The sequence below is a fragment of the Babylonia areolata genome, chromosome 3 (genome assembly GCF_041734735.1).
Source record: "Babylonia areolata isolate BAREFJ2019XMU chromosome 3, ASM4173473v1, whole genome shotgun sequence".
Classification (NCBI taxonomy): Eukaryota; Metazoa; Mollusca; class Gastropoda; order Neogastropoda; family Buccinidae; genus Babylonia; species Babylonia areolata.
The window spans coordinates 59,422,553-59,437,620 of record NC_134878.1 but is presented as its reverse complement, the minus strand read 5'-3'; positions in this window follow the sequence as shown (position 1 = coordinate 59,437,620).

The following is a 15,068-nucleotide window of genomic DNA, read 5'->3' as shown; positions in this document are numbered from 1 at the left end:
AACAAAACAACAACATGCAATGACATTCAGCATGCATGCAAGTCAGTGCCAGACTGATTCAAAGAAGTGCACCAATGAGAAAAACAACAAACAAACAAAAACCAACAACAACTGCAAGCATAATAATTATAGTCCACTCAAAGCAGAACAAGGAAGCGAAGTGGTTGTGTGTGTGTGTGTGTGGTGGGGGGGGGGGGGGGGGGGGGGGGGGGGGCGTGGAAGTGGGGGTGGTGGTGAGTGCCAACAGGAATGAAACTATCGCTTGCTGCAAGAACAACAAACAGACGTGTGGCCTTTAAAGGACTCAGCTGTTTGATTGAAACACACCTAAAAGGGTTAACGACTGTCTGGTTTGTTCAAAGCACTCCTAAAGGAGTTAAAGATTGTGCGAGTAAAATACTCTCTCTCTCTAAAAAAAAAGGGGTGGGGGGGCTAAAATCTACAGCATTTAAACACACCCAATTGAGTTAAAGCCGAAGGGATAAAAAAAAAAAAATTAATAACTAAACTGATAATGTAAAAAAAAAAAATGTATAATTAGAAGGATTAAAGTCTGTAAGAAGCCACCCCCATCCCCCCCCCCCCCCACCAAAAAAAAAAAAAAAAAAAAAATCCTAAAGTATACGATAAAAGCACACATAAAAGATAACAATTTATTATATTGATCCACAACTAAAATAGGGTAAAAAAAAAAAAGAAATGTAACAACTAAAACATACCAAAAGAGTTACAGTTTATGATTTTTTTAATTAATTATTTTTTAAATTAAAGACTATTGTCTGTTGTGATTAAAACTCAGTCAGCAGGTTTTATGTGATTAAAACACACCTGAAAGTGTTTATGTTGTGTGATTAGAACACACACACATAAAGAGTTGAATTCTCTTTGATCTAAAAACAACATCACCTATACGGGTTGATGCACATTGTTTTAAACATACCGAAAAGGGTTTCAGTCTGTCAATACAATTGAAACAGACCTACCTGGAATGTACCCAAACATACCCAAAATGGCTAAAGGCCGTGCGATTAAAAACAACAACAAAAAAACAAAGCCTAAATCCAATACAATTAAAACACACATTAAGGTTAGAGACAGTGTTGTTAAAACACACCTAAATGGTTAAAGGCTGCATCATTTAAACACATATAATGGGTTAAGTCTTTAAATTTGAAACACATAATTATAAAGATCAACGACTGAATCGTCAAGACACATTGTGTCAATGTATGGTTCAAGGCCGTATCATTAACTCTCTCCATACGAACGGCGAAAGAGACGACGTTAACAGCGTTTCACCCCAATTACCATCATCAAAATATTGCAAGCGGAAGGCTCTTATACTGAAGAGGAAGAGACGACGTTAACAGCGTTTCACCCCAATTACCATCATCAAAATATTGCAAGCGGAAGGCTCTTATACTGAAGAGGTGAATGTTGACAAAGAATACCACAATTCTGACGACGGAAGCTAAAGGTTGGGTCATTCAGACACCCACTGGACATCCTAGGGGTCTGTGTAGAGGGGAAGAGAGGACTGGCCGTACTGAGTTAAAACACGCGCAAATGGTTAAACTTTGTACAATTTAAACACAACTAAATGGTTAAAGTTCATACATACAAATCAAACACGTCTGAAAACGCTAAAGCTTAATACGATTAAAACACACCAAAATGGGTTAACTAAGCTTAGAGGATTAAAACACACTTAAGTGGGTTAAAGACTGCGATTAAAACACACCTAAAAAGAGTAAAAGTCGATGTACTTATCACAGGGATAAAAGGTTCTATGGCTGATTTACGACCGAAGGATTACCCAAAATATACGTACATCCCAAACGAAATATTTACCATAAGTAGCACTACTACAGGTGAGCGCGTGATAGTTATAACCCGGAAGACAATTAACTTTGTTTAAAAAATAAAATAAATAAATAAATAAACCGTTTATTTTTCTTTCGAAGAACTGAAACGTTTACTATGATCTTCCCATTGCAAATTTTATGATACATTTTACGCACTGGACTCAAGACTTAGGATACACAAAGGTGTCATTATGATGATATAATTACTATTTTTTAGACTGAAAGTTACGAACCCACAACCAAGCATGTACACACACACACACACACACACACACACACACACACACACACACACACACACACATTTCTCTCTCTCTCTCTCTCTCTCCCTCTTTCTCTCTCTCAGAAAATCACGACACATAATTATAGATAATTGAAACAGCCTTCAGTGTAAGATCAGCTCTCAAAAACAAAAACAAAAAGTCCCAAATTCTGGGGCACACACACACACGTCAAAACATGACGACGGCAACGAAGACAACGACAACGACGATGACGACGATGATGATAACGAGAGCCATAATGGTTTTGGTGACAGGACTGTCGACGAAGGTCATCTTAATAACTAGATGACAGTCGTTCTAGCCCCTCATGCCCAATGAACACGATGTCCTGCGCCTACACATTGCTTGGGCCAACATCTGTGTCATCATGCAGCTTGCAACAGGTGCTGATGGGATGGAAAAAAAGGGGGGGGGGTGTAGAGAAAAGGTGGGTTGGGGGAGAGGAAAAAATAAGGCGGGGGGAAGAGAGAGAGGGGGGAGGAGGGAAGAGAGGGAGAGAAAGAGAGAGAGAGGGAGGAGAGAGAGGGAGAGAGAGAGCGAGGGGGTGGGGGGACAAAGCGGAAAAGAGGGAAAGACGAGAGAGGGAGAGGGAGAGAAGACATAGAGAACACACACACACACACACACACACACACACACACACACACACACACACACAGAGGCGGGGAGAGGGAGAACGGGATATGGTGAGGGAGAGAGACAGACAGAGAAACAGAGAGTGGAGACAAAGAAGAAATAGAAGAGAGAGAGAGGGAGAGAGGAGACAAGGATAGAGGAAATAGAGAGAGAGTCACAAAGGGTGGGGAGAGAGAGAAAGAGAGAGAGGACAAAAGAAAGAAAATAAGAGAGGTGGAGAGAGAGTGTGTAAGGCAGAGAGAGACAGTGAGACAGAGATAACATAAGTATGACTATGCGCGCGCGCGCGCGTGTGTGTGTGTGTGTGTGTGTGCGTGTGCAGATGTATGTATTTTGCCGTGCATTGGAGACCTTCCACAAGTTGTGTACTACATCTCCATATAATCAAACTGCCACCTGCTACATATCCACACCTCTGTTCTCACGTGCAACAGGTGTGTGTGTGTGTGTGTGTGTGTGTGTGCTCTGTTCTCACGTGCAACAAGTGTGTGTGTATGTATGTGTGTATATATGTGTGTATGTGTGTGTGTGTGTGCGCGCGCGCGCATGTGCAAATATGAACAGGCACGCGCGTGCCTACACCTTCAGGGGGAAATAATTATTGTGTCCGATAGTTTAGTAACAGCTTCATTTAGCCAGGGCGCCAGAATATACGTGGGATGAATGCACGATCCGGAAAAAAAACAAGAAAGAAAGAAAAAAAGAAAAGAAGAAGAAGAAGAAAAAAAAAAAAAAAAAGGGCGACCATGTTACGCCCCAATTTGTCGGTTACCAACATTGTCGTCAGCGACGTTTTTTTTTTTTTGTTTTTTTTTTGTTTTTGTTTCTTTTAAATCGGCAGGCCTCAAAAATAATTCAGTTTCTTTTACCCAGTATGAACTCTTAGGCTGAATTAACTTCTACAACAACAATTTTTACCAACACACTATCATCTCACTTTGATGAATGTATCTGTTCCCTTTCTGTGTCTTTGTCTCTCTGTCTGTCTGTCTGTCCGTCCATCTTTCTCTATCCATACCTGCAGGGAATGATGTACACGAAAGACACACACACACACACACACAACACACACACACGCACACACACACACACACGCACACACACACGCACACACACACACACACACACACACACACACACACACACACACACACAGAGTGTTATTTTCAGAATAATCTATCACATCGCCCACTGGGAAAAAAAAAGAAAAAAAGAAATGAAAATGGGGGAAAAAAAGCTGAAACAGCTATTCAGCATCCATCGTCAATGAAGACAAATTTCAAAATGGCAACAAATCTGGAAATGAGGGAGAGAAACTTTGTCGCCGGCGACAAATTTCGTTGTCGCGACAATTCCTCAATGATGCTTGTTAAAAAAAAAAATTTTTTAATGTTGCCGGCGAAACTTTTAAAAGGCGACATTTTTTAAGCGTAACAGACTACCTGTTGTTTTCTATTCTACGAATGAGGCCTGTAAAAAAAATTGTCACCAGTGACACTTTTGGCAGGCGACATTTTTGAGCGCAACAGACCATCTGTTGCTGCTTTTTTGTTCGACTGTGGAAACTCTATTCACGAGCAGGTTTCCATTACTTTGCAGTGTACGTGTGAGGCAGAAGTGGGGGAAATAACACGTTTACATGTTCGTACACACACACACACACACACACACACGCTCGTTATTCAAACGGCTGCAACACATGTTTTGGACAAGCAACATTTCTGAAATTTACGTCCAACACACACACACACACACACGATGGATCCAGTGTGTGTGTGTGTGTGTGTGTGTGTGTGTGTGTGTGTGTGTGTGTGTGTGTGTGTGTGTGTGTGTGTGTGTGTGTTTCAAACGTTTCAGGAAAAGAATTAAAATGTTCGATTTTTAGCGAGAATGTGACACAAGTCACCCACACTGCGTTATTTCAGATGGATCAAACTCTGTGTGTGTGTGTGTGTGTGTGTGTGTGTGTGTGTGTGTGTGTGTGTGTGTGTGTGTGTGTGTGTGTGTGTGTGTGTTCAACATAACTGTCCTTCTGCAATAAGGTTTTTCTCTTTCTTTCTCACCCTTCCTTCAAACATGTGTGTGCTATTGTAAATGATGTAGATTTAGCAAGGAAAGATTGGAAGAATAATGCCTAAAAAATATTAATCCCTGAACAAACAAAACAAAACAAAACAACCCAAAACGTTTTGAGTTCTGAGTTCTCTCTCCCCCTCTCTTTCTCTGTGTGTGTGTGTATGTGATGGAGAAGAGAGAGAGAGAGAGAGAGAGAGAGAGAGAGAGAGAGAGAGAGAGGAAGGGACAGAGAGATGAGAGAGAAAGAGAGAGTGACAGAGAGACAGAGAGAGAAAGAGTTGAAGCGTGTGTTTACTGTGTCTGCCATCTATTCCGATCACCAAAGAACCGTTTCTCTCAGACGCAGCCACATATGCACACACACACACACACACACACATACACACAGACGCGCATACACGCGTGCAAATGCCTACATTATCATGCTGGCACATGGAGTCACACGAAGAGGAAAAAAATAGGGGAAGCGGAAGAGGAGCGGAGAAGATAGAGAGAGAAGAGAGGGGGAGGGAGAAAGAGAGAGAGAGAGAGAGAGAGAGAGAGAGAGAGAGAGAGACGAAGGGAAATAGAGAGAGTGAGAGAGAGAGAGAGATGGAGAGAGTGGGATAGAGAGAGAGAGGGAGAAGAGCAAGAAAGAGTGGGAGAAAGAGAGATTGAAATAGTGGGAGAGAAAGAGGGGGTGGGGGGGGGAACGAGCGAAAAGGAGAGACAGTGGGCGAGAGAGACACTGTGTGTGTGTGTGTGTGTGTGTGTGTGTGTGTGTGTGTGTGAGAGAGAGAGAGAGAGAGAGAGAGAGAGAGTCTGGGTTTTGTCAATCCATAATGAAGCTATTGGAACTGATAGGTCTTGAGCCGAGTGTAAGGCCATGGAGAGAAGCAGAGAGAGCCAGAGAAGCGCGCACACGCACACACACACACACACACACACACACACAATTTCTCTCTCTCACACTCTCTCTCTCTCTCTCTCTCACACACACACACACACACACACACACACACACACACACACACACACACACACACACTTTTACACTCATAAACACCGCACACACTAACGCACACACAAAGATGATTAGCAAGTGGACGCCTGGTTTTCGTAACTCTATCACAAAATTTATCACAACTGATGGGTGTGCACTCAGTGTGTGTTCCTAATAGAAACGTGGGCAGCCCTAGAATACACCGCGCATCGCACACACAACAGTCATGAACATCAAGTTTACTCCATGGACTAAATTCAGAATATTCATACTTTAAGTCAGTTAAAAACATACATGTGCTTTTTCTTTTCTTTTTAACACAGACACACAGACACATAGACACAGACGCAGACACAGACACACACACACACACACACCGTGTGCTGATGAACGTTTTTGTTTGTCTTTTCGTATCACATATTGTTTTAGTACTGACGAAAGCGCCATTTTTACAACGCACGGTATTTTTTTTACTGTGGCCGACGCGCCATTTCACAACGCAGGATATTTTACTATGGCCGACGCGCCATTTCACAATGCAGGATATTTTACTATGGCCGACGCGCCATTTCACAACGCAGACAGACTATTTTGCTATGGCCGACGCGCCATTTCACAACGCAGGATATTTTACTATGGCCGACGCGCCATTTCACAACGCAGACAGACTATTTTGCTATGGCCGACGCGCCATTTCACAACGCAAGATATTTTACTATGGCCGACGCGCCATTTCACAATGCAGGATATTTTACTATGGCCGACGCGCCATTTCACAACGCAGACACTATTTTACTGTGGCCGACGCGCCATTTCATGCAGGATATTTTACTATGGCCGACGCGCCATTTCACAACGCAAACAGACTATTTTACTGTGGCCGACGCGCCATTTCACAACGCAGACAAGACTATTTTACTGTGGCCGACGCGCCATTTCACAACGCAGACAAGAGTATTTTACTATGGCCGACGCGCCATTTCACAACGCAGAATATGTTACTATGGCCGACGCGCCATTTCACAACGCAGACAAGACTATTTTACTATGGCCGACGCGCCATTTCACAACGCAGACAGACTATTTTGCTATGGCCGACGCGCCATTTCACAACGCAGGATATTTTACCGGCAACGCACAATTTCACAACGAGGCTTACTTTACTGCCGACGTGCGCCATTTCACAACACAGGATTATTCTCTGGAGGAAAGGCGGAAGTGCCAAAGAAAAGGAAGTCTCCACAGAGGAAGTGCCAAGAAGAAGTATCAAAGGCCGGAGTATCGAAATTCTAGTGAGATCAGGCGTTCAGTTCCAGACATCCCCGAGTTTCATCATCCGGAGTTATTTTCTTTGGATATCTCGTTTTAAATGAGACATATTTTTGGCTTCAGTCACGGAAAAAACAACAACAGCAAACAAACAAAACACACACACACACACACACACACACACACACACACACACACACACACACACACAAGTTTCAAGTTTCAATTATCCTTTCACTCCTATTGGAGTATGGAGGATTACTGCAAAATAATATTTTCGTGCCCAGAACAAACATTTCCAAATACACAACAATATCACATAAAAGTTGAGAAACCACAAATGTCTTTTAACTCCAAAAGTATAGCTAGGCAACATTTGCAAATCTAATCATCTTACTTACAGCTAAAATGACTTTTTTGCCTGCCTTTGAGCATATTACAAAAATTAAAAACCGATTTTGGAGACAAATATTTTTAGGAACATATCTATTTCGTAGCTGATCATAATTGGGACATTCCATTATAAAATGAAACTCATCACCAATCACAGACATTTTACAAACCTTACAAAGCCGTAACTCTCGTGGTATGCCTTTGTGTCTCCCTGTTTCTATTTCCAACTTATGATTACTACTTCAAAATCTGAAGAAGGTGATAACGTAATTATCAGGCATCTGACATATATTTTTCTCTACCAAATCCACTTTTGAAATTTCGATAAAAACAAACATTTACTACTCGCCTCTAGAGCATGTCTCCATAGATTTTGAAAACTATCTCTTAAAGCAATGCTGACATTCTTGCAGAAAGATTCCCTCTCCAAGAAGAATTGAGCATCCCAAACACAGTCATACCCTGGTTCTATTAAAATTTGTCTGACACAACTCATCCATTTCGAAGAATAAATACTATTTCGATATAAGTCAAGTAATATCAAATATATTTTCCCAGAATATTTTTCTGTGTTTGATATCACTAAGCTGGTCCAAAATCGAACTAATCTCATTTTCACTAACACACTAATTGGATAAATACCAGTTTCTCCATTAACAATTTGGGTCATTGTATTTCTGTTCAGTTTGAACAAGCGTTTCAAAAATTTCAATTCTAATTTTTCAAGTATATATTATCTACATTTTCATAACCCCATATTTCTGCACCATACAACAAAATAGGAACAATCATAGACTGGTACATGTCCAGAATGATATGTAAAGGTAAATCTTGATTTCTGGCTGACTGAAGTAACGAAAACATAGCTTTTTGGCCCTGTTCATAAATCATTTTTTTAGCTTTGTAAAAAGTTCCGTTTCTACTAAATTCGATGCCAAGATATTTAAAAGAATCGACAACATCCAAACATGCATCACCAAACTTAAAAACAGGCTTTAGCTTGTTTGTAGAATTAAATATCATCACTTTAGTTTTCTTTACATTGACCACTAGTTTCCATTTTAAACAATATTTGTGAAAAACATTGAGGGACTGTTGTAATCCTTCTTTCGTCTCTGAAAGTAAAATTGTGTCATCTGCATACAACAGTACAAATAATCGCATGTAATTATCTAACTCTGAAGTGTTAACATTCAAGAAAAGATCAACAGATGGACTCTGATGCTCAGTCAAATACAACTCTAAATCATTGAGATACAGAGAAAAAAGCAAAGGCGACAGATTTTCTCCTTGTCGTACACCCTTACAAATGCTAAAGAAATCAGATTTTTCACCATTTAAAAACACACATGACTTAATTCTATCATACATGTTCATTATGACACGCAAAATTTTACCATTCACGCATTCATGAACAAGTTCTTGCCATAACCCACTTCTCCAAACTGAATCAAAGGCTTTTTAAAAATCAACAAAAGCACAGTAAAGTTTCTTCTTTTTCATGAGAGGGCTCAAAGATGATTTGTCCGTTGAATGCACGGAAAAAACGCTTATCTTTTCTGTAGACAGAGTGATTTTTCTGTGTGATTGACTGATAATTTATCATCGTGTTATTGCTTAATTATTGAATTATTAGTGAAGGACAGAGAGGGCCGACAGAGAGGGCCCAGAAACACCTAGAAACCGGCCGAAACCGCGCACAAATCGACCGTTGAAGTTATGCAACACTTAGCGGACCCTTCCTGACTGTGAGCTGGGTGGGGGCAGCATTTGAAATTGTGTAGTGGGGCTGAACGAATCCGCCAGGTGTTAAGATCATCTGGTCAGTTTTTACAGGCAACCTGCAAGCTTCAGAACAAAAGCTAAGTGATTTTTCTGTGAATTTGATTAATAATTTGTCATGGCGTTATTGTTTAATGTTTGAATTATTAGTAAATTATTGAGAGGGCTCAAAGATGATTTGTCCGTTGAATGCACGGAAAAAACGCTTATCTTTTCTGTGGACAGAGTGATTTTTCTGTGTGACTGACTGATAATTTATCATCGTGTTATTGCTTAATTATTGAATTATTAGTGAAGGACAGAGAGGGCCGACAGAGAGGGCCCAGAAACACCTAGAAACCGGCCGAAACCGCGCACAAATCGACCGTTGAAGTTATGCAACACTTAGCGGACCCTTCCTGACTGTGAGCTGGGTGGGGGCAGCATTTGAAATTGTGTAGTGGGGCTGAACGAATCCGCCAGGTGTTAAGATCATCTGGTCAGTTTTTACAGGCAACCTGCAAGCTTCAGAACAAAAGCTAAGTGATTTTTCTGTGAATTTGATTAATAATTTGTCATGGCGTTATTGTTTAATGTTTGAATTATTAGTAAATTATTGAGAGGGCTCAAAGATGATTTGTCCGTTGAATGCACGGAAAAAACGCTTATCTTTTCTGTGGACAGAGTGATTTTTCTGTGTGATTGACTGATAATTTATCATCGTGTTATTGCTTAATTATTGAATTATTAGTGAAGGACAGAGAGGGCCGACAGAGAGGGCCCAGAAACACCTAGAAACCGGCCGAAACCGCGCACAAATCGACCGTTGAAGTTATGCAACACTTAGCGGACCCTTCCTGACTGTGAGCTGGGTGGGGGCAGCATTTGAAATTGTGTAGTGGGGCTGAACGAATCCGCCAGGTGTTAAGATCATCTGGTCAGTTTCTACAGGCAACCTGCAAGCTTCAGAACAAAAGCTAAGTGATTTTTCTGTGAATTTGATTAATAATTTGTCATGGCGTTATTGTTTAATGTTTGAATTATTAGTAAATTATTGAGAGGGCTCAAAGATGATTTGTCCGTTGAATGCACGGAAAAAACGCTTATCTTTTCTGTGGACAGAGTGATTTTTCTGTGTGATTGACTGATAATTTATCATCGTGTTATTGCTTAATTATTGAATTATTAGTGAAGGACAGAGAGGGCCGACAGAGAGGGCCCAGAAACACCTAGAAACCGGCCGAAACCGCGCACAAATCGACCGTTGAAGTTATGCAACACTTAGTGGACCCTTCCTGACTGTGAGCTGGGTGGGGGCAGCATTTGAAATTGTGTAGTGGGGCTGAACGAATCCTCCAGGTGTTAAGATCATCTGGTCAGTTTTTACAGGCAACCTGCAAGCTTCAGAACAAAAGCTAAGTGATTTTTCTGTGAATTTGATTAATAATTTGTCATGGCGTTATTGTTTAATGTTTGAATTATTAGTAAATTATTGAGAGGGCTCAAAGATGATTTGTCCGTTGAATGCACGGAAAAAACGCTTATCTTTTCTGTGGACAGAGTGATTTTTCTGTGTGATTGACTGATAATTTATCATCGTGTTATTGCTTAATTATTGAATTATTAGTGAAGGACAGAGAGGGCCGACAGAGAGGGCCCAGAAACACCTAGAAACCGGCCGAAACCGCGCACAAATCGACCGTTGAAGTTATGCAACACTTAGCGGACCCTTCCTGACTGTGAGCTGGGTGGGGGCAGCATTTGAAATTGTGTAGTGGGGCTGAACGAATCCGCCAGGTGTTAAGATCATCTGGTCAGTTTTTACAGGCAACCTGCAAGCTTCAGAACAAAAGCTAAGTGATTTTTCTGTGAATTTGATTAATAATTTGTCATGGCGTTATTGTTTAATGTTTGAATTATTAGTAAATTATTGAGAGGGCTCAAAGATGATTTGTCCGTTGAATGCACGGAAAAAACGCTTATCTTTTCTGTGGACAGAGTGATTTTTCTGTGTGATTGACTGATAATTTATCATCGTGTTATTGCTTAATTATTGAATTATTAGTGAAGGACAGAGAGGGCCGACAGAGAGGGCCCAGAAACACCTAGAAACCGGCCGAAACCGCGCACAAATCGACCGTTGAAGTTATGCAACACTTAGCGGACCCTTCCTGACTGTGAGCTGGGTGGGGGCAGCATTTGAAATTGTGTAGTGGGGCTGAACGAATCCGCCAGGTGTTAAGATCATCTGGTCAGTTTTTACAGGCAACCTGCAAGCTTCAGAACAAAAGCTAAGTGATTTTTCTGTGAATTTGATTAATAATTTGTCATGGCGTTATTGTTTAATGTTTGAATTATTAGTAAATTATTGAGAGGGCTCAAAGATGATTTGTCCGTTGAATGCACGGAAAAAACGCTTATCTTTTCTGTGGACAGAGTGATTTTTCTGTGTGATTGACTGATAATTTATCATCGTGTTATTGCTTAATTATTGAATTATTAGTGAAGGACAGAGAGGGCCGACAGAGAGGGCCCAGAAACACCTAGAAACCGGCCGAAACCGCGCACAAATCGACCGTTGAAGTTATGCAACACTTAGCGGACCCTTCCTGACTGTGAGCTGGGTGGGGGCAGCATTTGAAATTGTGTAGTGGGGCTGAACGAATCCGCCAGGTGTTAAGATCATCTGGTCAGTTTTTACAGGCAACCTGCAAGCTTCAGAACAAAAGCTAAGTGATTTTTCTGTGAATTTGATTAATAATTTGTCATGGCGTTATTGTTTAATGTTTGAATTATTAGTAAATTATTGAGAGGGCTCAAAGATGATTTGTCCGTTGAATGCACGGAAAAAACGCTTATCTTTTCTGTGGACAGAGTGATTTTTCTGTGTGATTGACTGATAATTTATCATCGTGTTATTGCTTAATTATTGAATTATTAGTGAAGGACAGAGAGGGCCGACAGAGAGGGCCCAGAAACACCTAGAAACCGGCCGAAACCGCGCACAAATCGACCGTTGAAGTTATGCAACACTTAGCGGACCCTTCCTGACTGTGAGCTGGGTGGGGGCAGCATTTGAAATTGTGTAGTGGGGCTGAACGAATCCGCCAGGTGTTAAGATCATCTGGTCAGTTTTTACAGGCAACCTGCAAGCTTCAGAACAAAAGCTAAGTGATTTTTCTGTGAATTTGATTAATAATTTGTCATGGCGTTATTGTTTAATGTTTGAATTATTAGTAAATTATTGAGAGGGCTCAAAGATGATTTGTCCGTTGAATGCACGGAAAAAACGCTTATCTTTTCTGTGGACAGAGTGATTTTTCTGTGTGATTGACTGATAATTTATCATCGTGTTATTGCTTAATTATTGAATTATTAGTGAAGGACAGAGAGGGCCGACAGAGAGGGCCCAGAAACACCTAGAAACCGGCCGAAACCGCGCACAAATCGACCGTTGAAGTTATGCAACACTTAGCGGACCCTTCCTGACTGTGAGCTGGGTGGGGGCAGCATTTGAAATTGTGTAGTGGGGCTGAACGAATCCGCCAGGTGTTAAGATCATCTGGTCAGTTTTCTACAGGCAACCTGCAAGCTTCAGAACAAAAGCTAAGTGATTTTTCTGTGAATTTGATTAATAATTTGTCATGGCGTTATTGTTTAATGTTTGAATTATTAGTAAATTATTGAGAGGGCTCAAAGATGATTTGTCCGTTGAATGCACGGAAAAAACGCTTATCTTTTCTGTGGACAGAGTGATTTTTCTGTGTGATTGACTGATAATTTATCATCGTGTTATTGCTTAATTATTGAATTATTAGTGAAGGACAGAGAGGGCCGACAGAGAGGGCCCAGAAACACCTAGAAACCGGCCGAAACCGCGCACAAATCGACCGTTGAAGTTATGCAACACTTAGCGGACCCTTCCTGACTGTGAGCTGGGTGGGGGCAGCATTTGAAATTGTGTAGTGGGGCTGAACGAATCCGCCAGGTGTTAAGATCATCTGGTCAGTTTCTACAGGCAACCTGCAAGCTTCAGAACAAAAGCTAAGTGATTTTTCTGTGAATTTGATTAATAATTTGTCATGGCGTTATTGTTTAATGTTTGAATTATTAGTAAATTATTGAGAGGGCTCAAAGATGATTTGTCCGTTGAATGCACGGAAAAAACGCTTATCTTTTCTGTGGACAGAGTGATTTTTCTGTGTGATTGACTGATAATTTATCATCGTGTTATTGCTTAATTATTGAATTATTAGTGAAGGACAGAGAGGGCCGACAGAGAGGGCCCAGAAACACCTAGAAACCGGCCGAAACCGCGCACAAATCGACCGTTGAAGTTATGCAACACTTAGCGGACCCTTCCTGACTGTGAGCTGGGTGGGGGCAGCATTTGAAATTGTGTAGTGGGGCTGAACGAATCCGCCAGGTGTTAAGATCATCTGGTCAGTTTTTACAGGCAACCTGCAAGCTTCAGAACAAAAGCTAAGTGATTTTTCTGTGAATTTGATTAATAATTTGTCATGGCGTTATTGTTTAATGTTTGAATTATTAGTAAATTATTGAGAGGGCTCAAAGATGATTTGTCCGTTGAATGCACGGAAAAAACGCTTATCTTTTCTGTGGACAGAGTGATTTTTCTGTGTGATTGACTGATAATTTATCATCGTGTTATTGCTTAATTATTGAATTATTAGTGAAGGACAGAGAGGGCCGACAGAGAGGGCCCAGAAACACCTAGAAACCGGCCGAAACCGCGCACAAATCGACCGTTGAAGTTATGCAACACTTAGCGGACCCTTCCTGACTGTGAGCTGGGTGGGGGCAGCATTTGAAATTGTGTAGTGGGGCTGAACGAATCCGCCAGGTGTTAAGATCATCTGGTCAGTTTTTACAGGCAACCTGCAAGCTTCAGAACAAAAGCTAAGTGATTTTTCTGTGAATTTGATTAATAATTTGTCATGGCGTTATTGTTTAATGTTTGAATTATTAGTAAATTATTGAGAGGGCTCAAAGATGATTTGTCCGTTGAATGCACGGAAAAAACGCTTATCTTTTCTGTGGACAGAGTGATTTTTCTGTGTGATTGACTGATAATTTATCATCGTGTTATTGCTTAATTATTGAATTATTAGTGAAGGACAGAGAGGGCCGACAGAGAGGGCCCAGAAACACCTAGAAACCGGCCGAAACCGCGCACAAATCGACCGTTGAAGTTATGCAACACTTAGCGGACCCTTCCTGACTGTGAGCTGGGTGGGGGCAGCATTTGAAATTGTGTAGTGGGGCTGAACGAATCCGCCAGGTGTTAAGATCATCTGGTCAGTTTTTACAGGCAACCTGCAAGCTTCAGAACAAAAGCTAAGTGATTTTTCTGTGAATTTGATTAATAATTTGTCATGGCGTTATTGTTTAATGTTTGAATTATTAGTAAATTATTGAGAGGGCTCAAAGATGATTTGTCCGTTGAATGCACGGAAAAAACGCTTATCTTTTCTGTGGACAGAGTGATTTTTCTGTGTGATTGACTGATAATTTATCATCGTGTTATTGCTTAATTATTGAATTATTAGTGAAGGACAGAGAGGGCCGACAGAGAGGGCCCAGAAACACCTAGAAACCGGCCGAAACCGCGCACAAATCGACCGTTGAAGTTATGCAACACTTAGCGGACCCTTCCTGACTGTGAGCTGGGTGGGGGCAGCATTTGAAATTGTGTAGTGGGGCTGAACGAATCCGCCAGGTGTTAAGATCATCTGGTCAGTTTTTACAGGCAACCTGCAAGCTTCAGAACAAAAGCTAAGT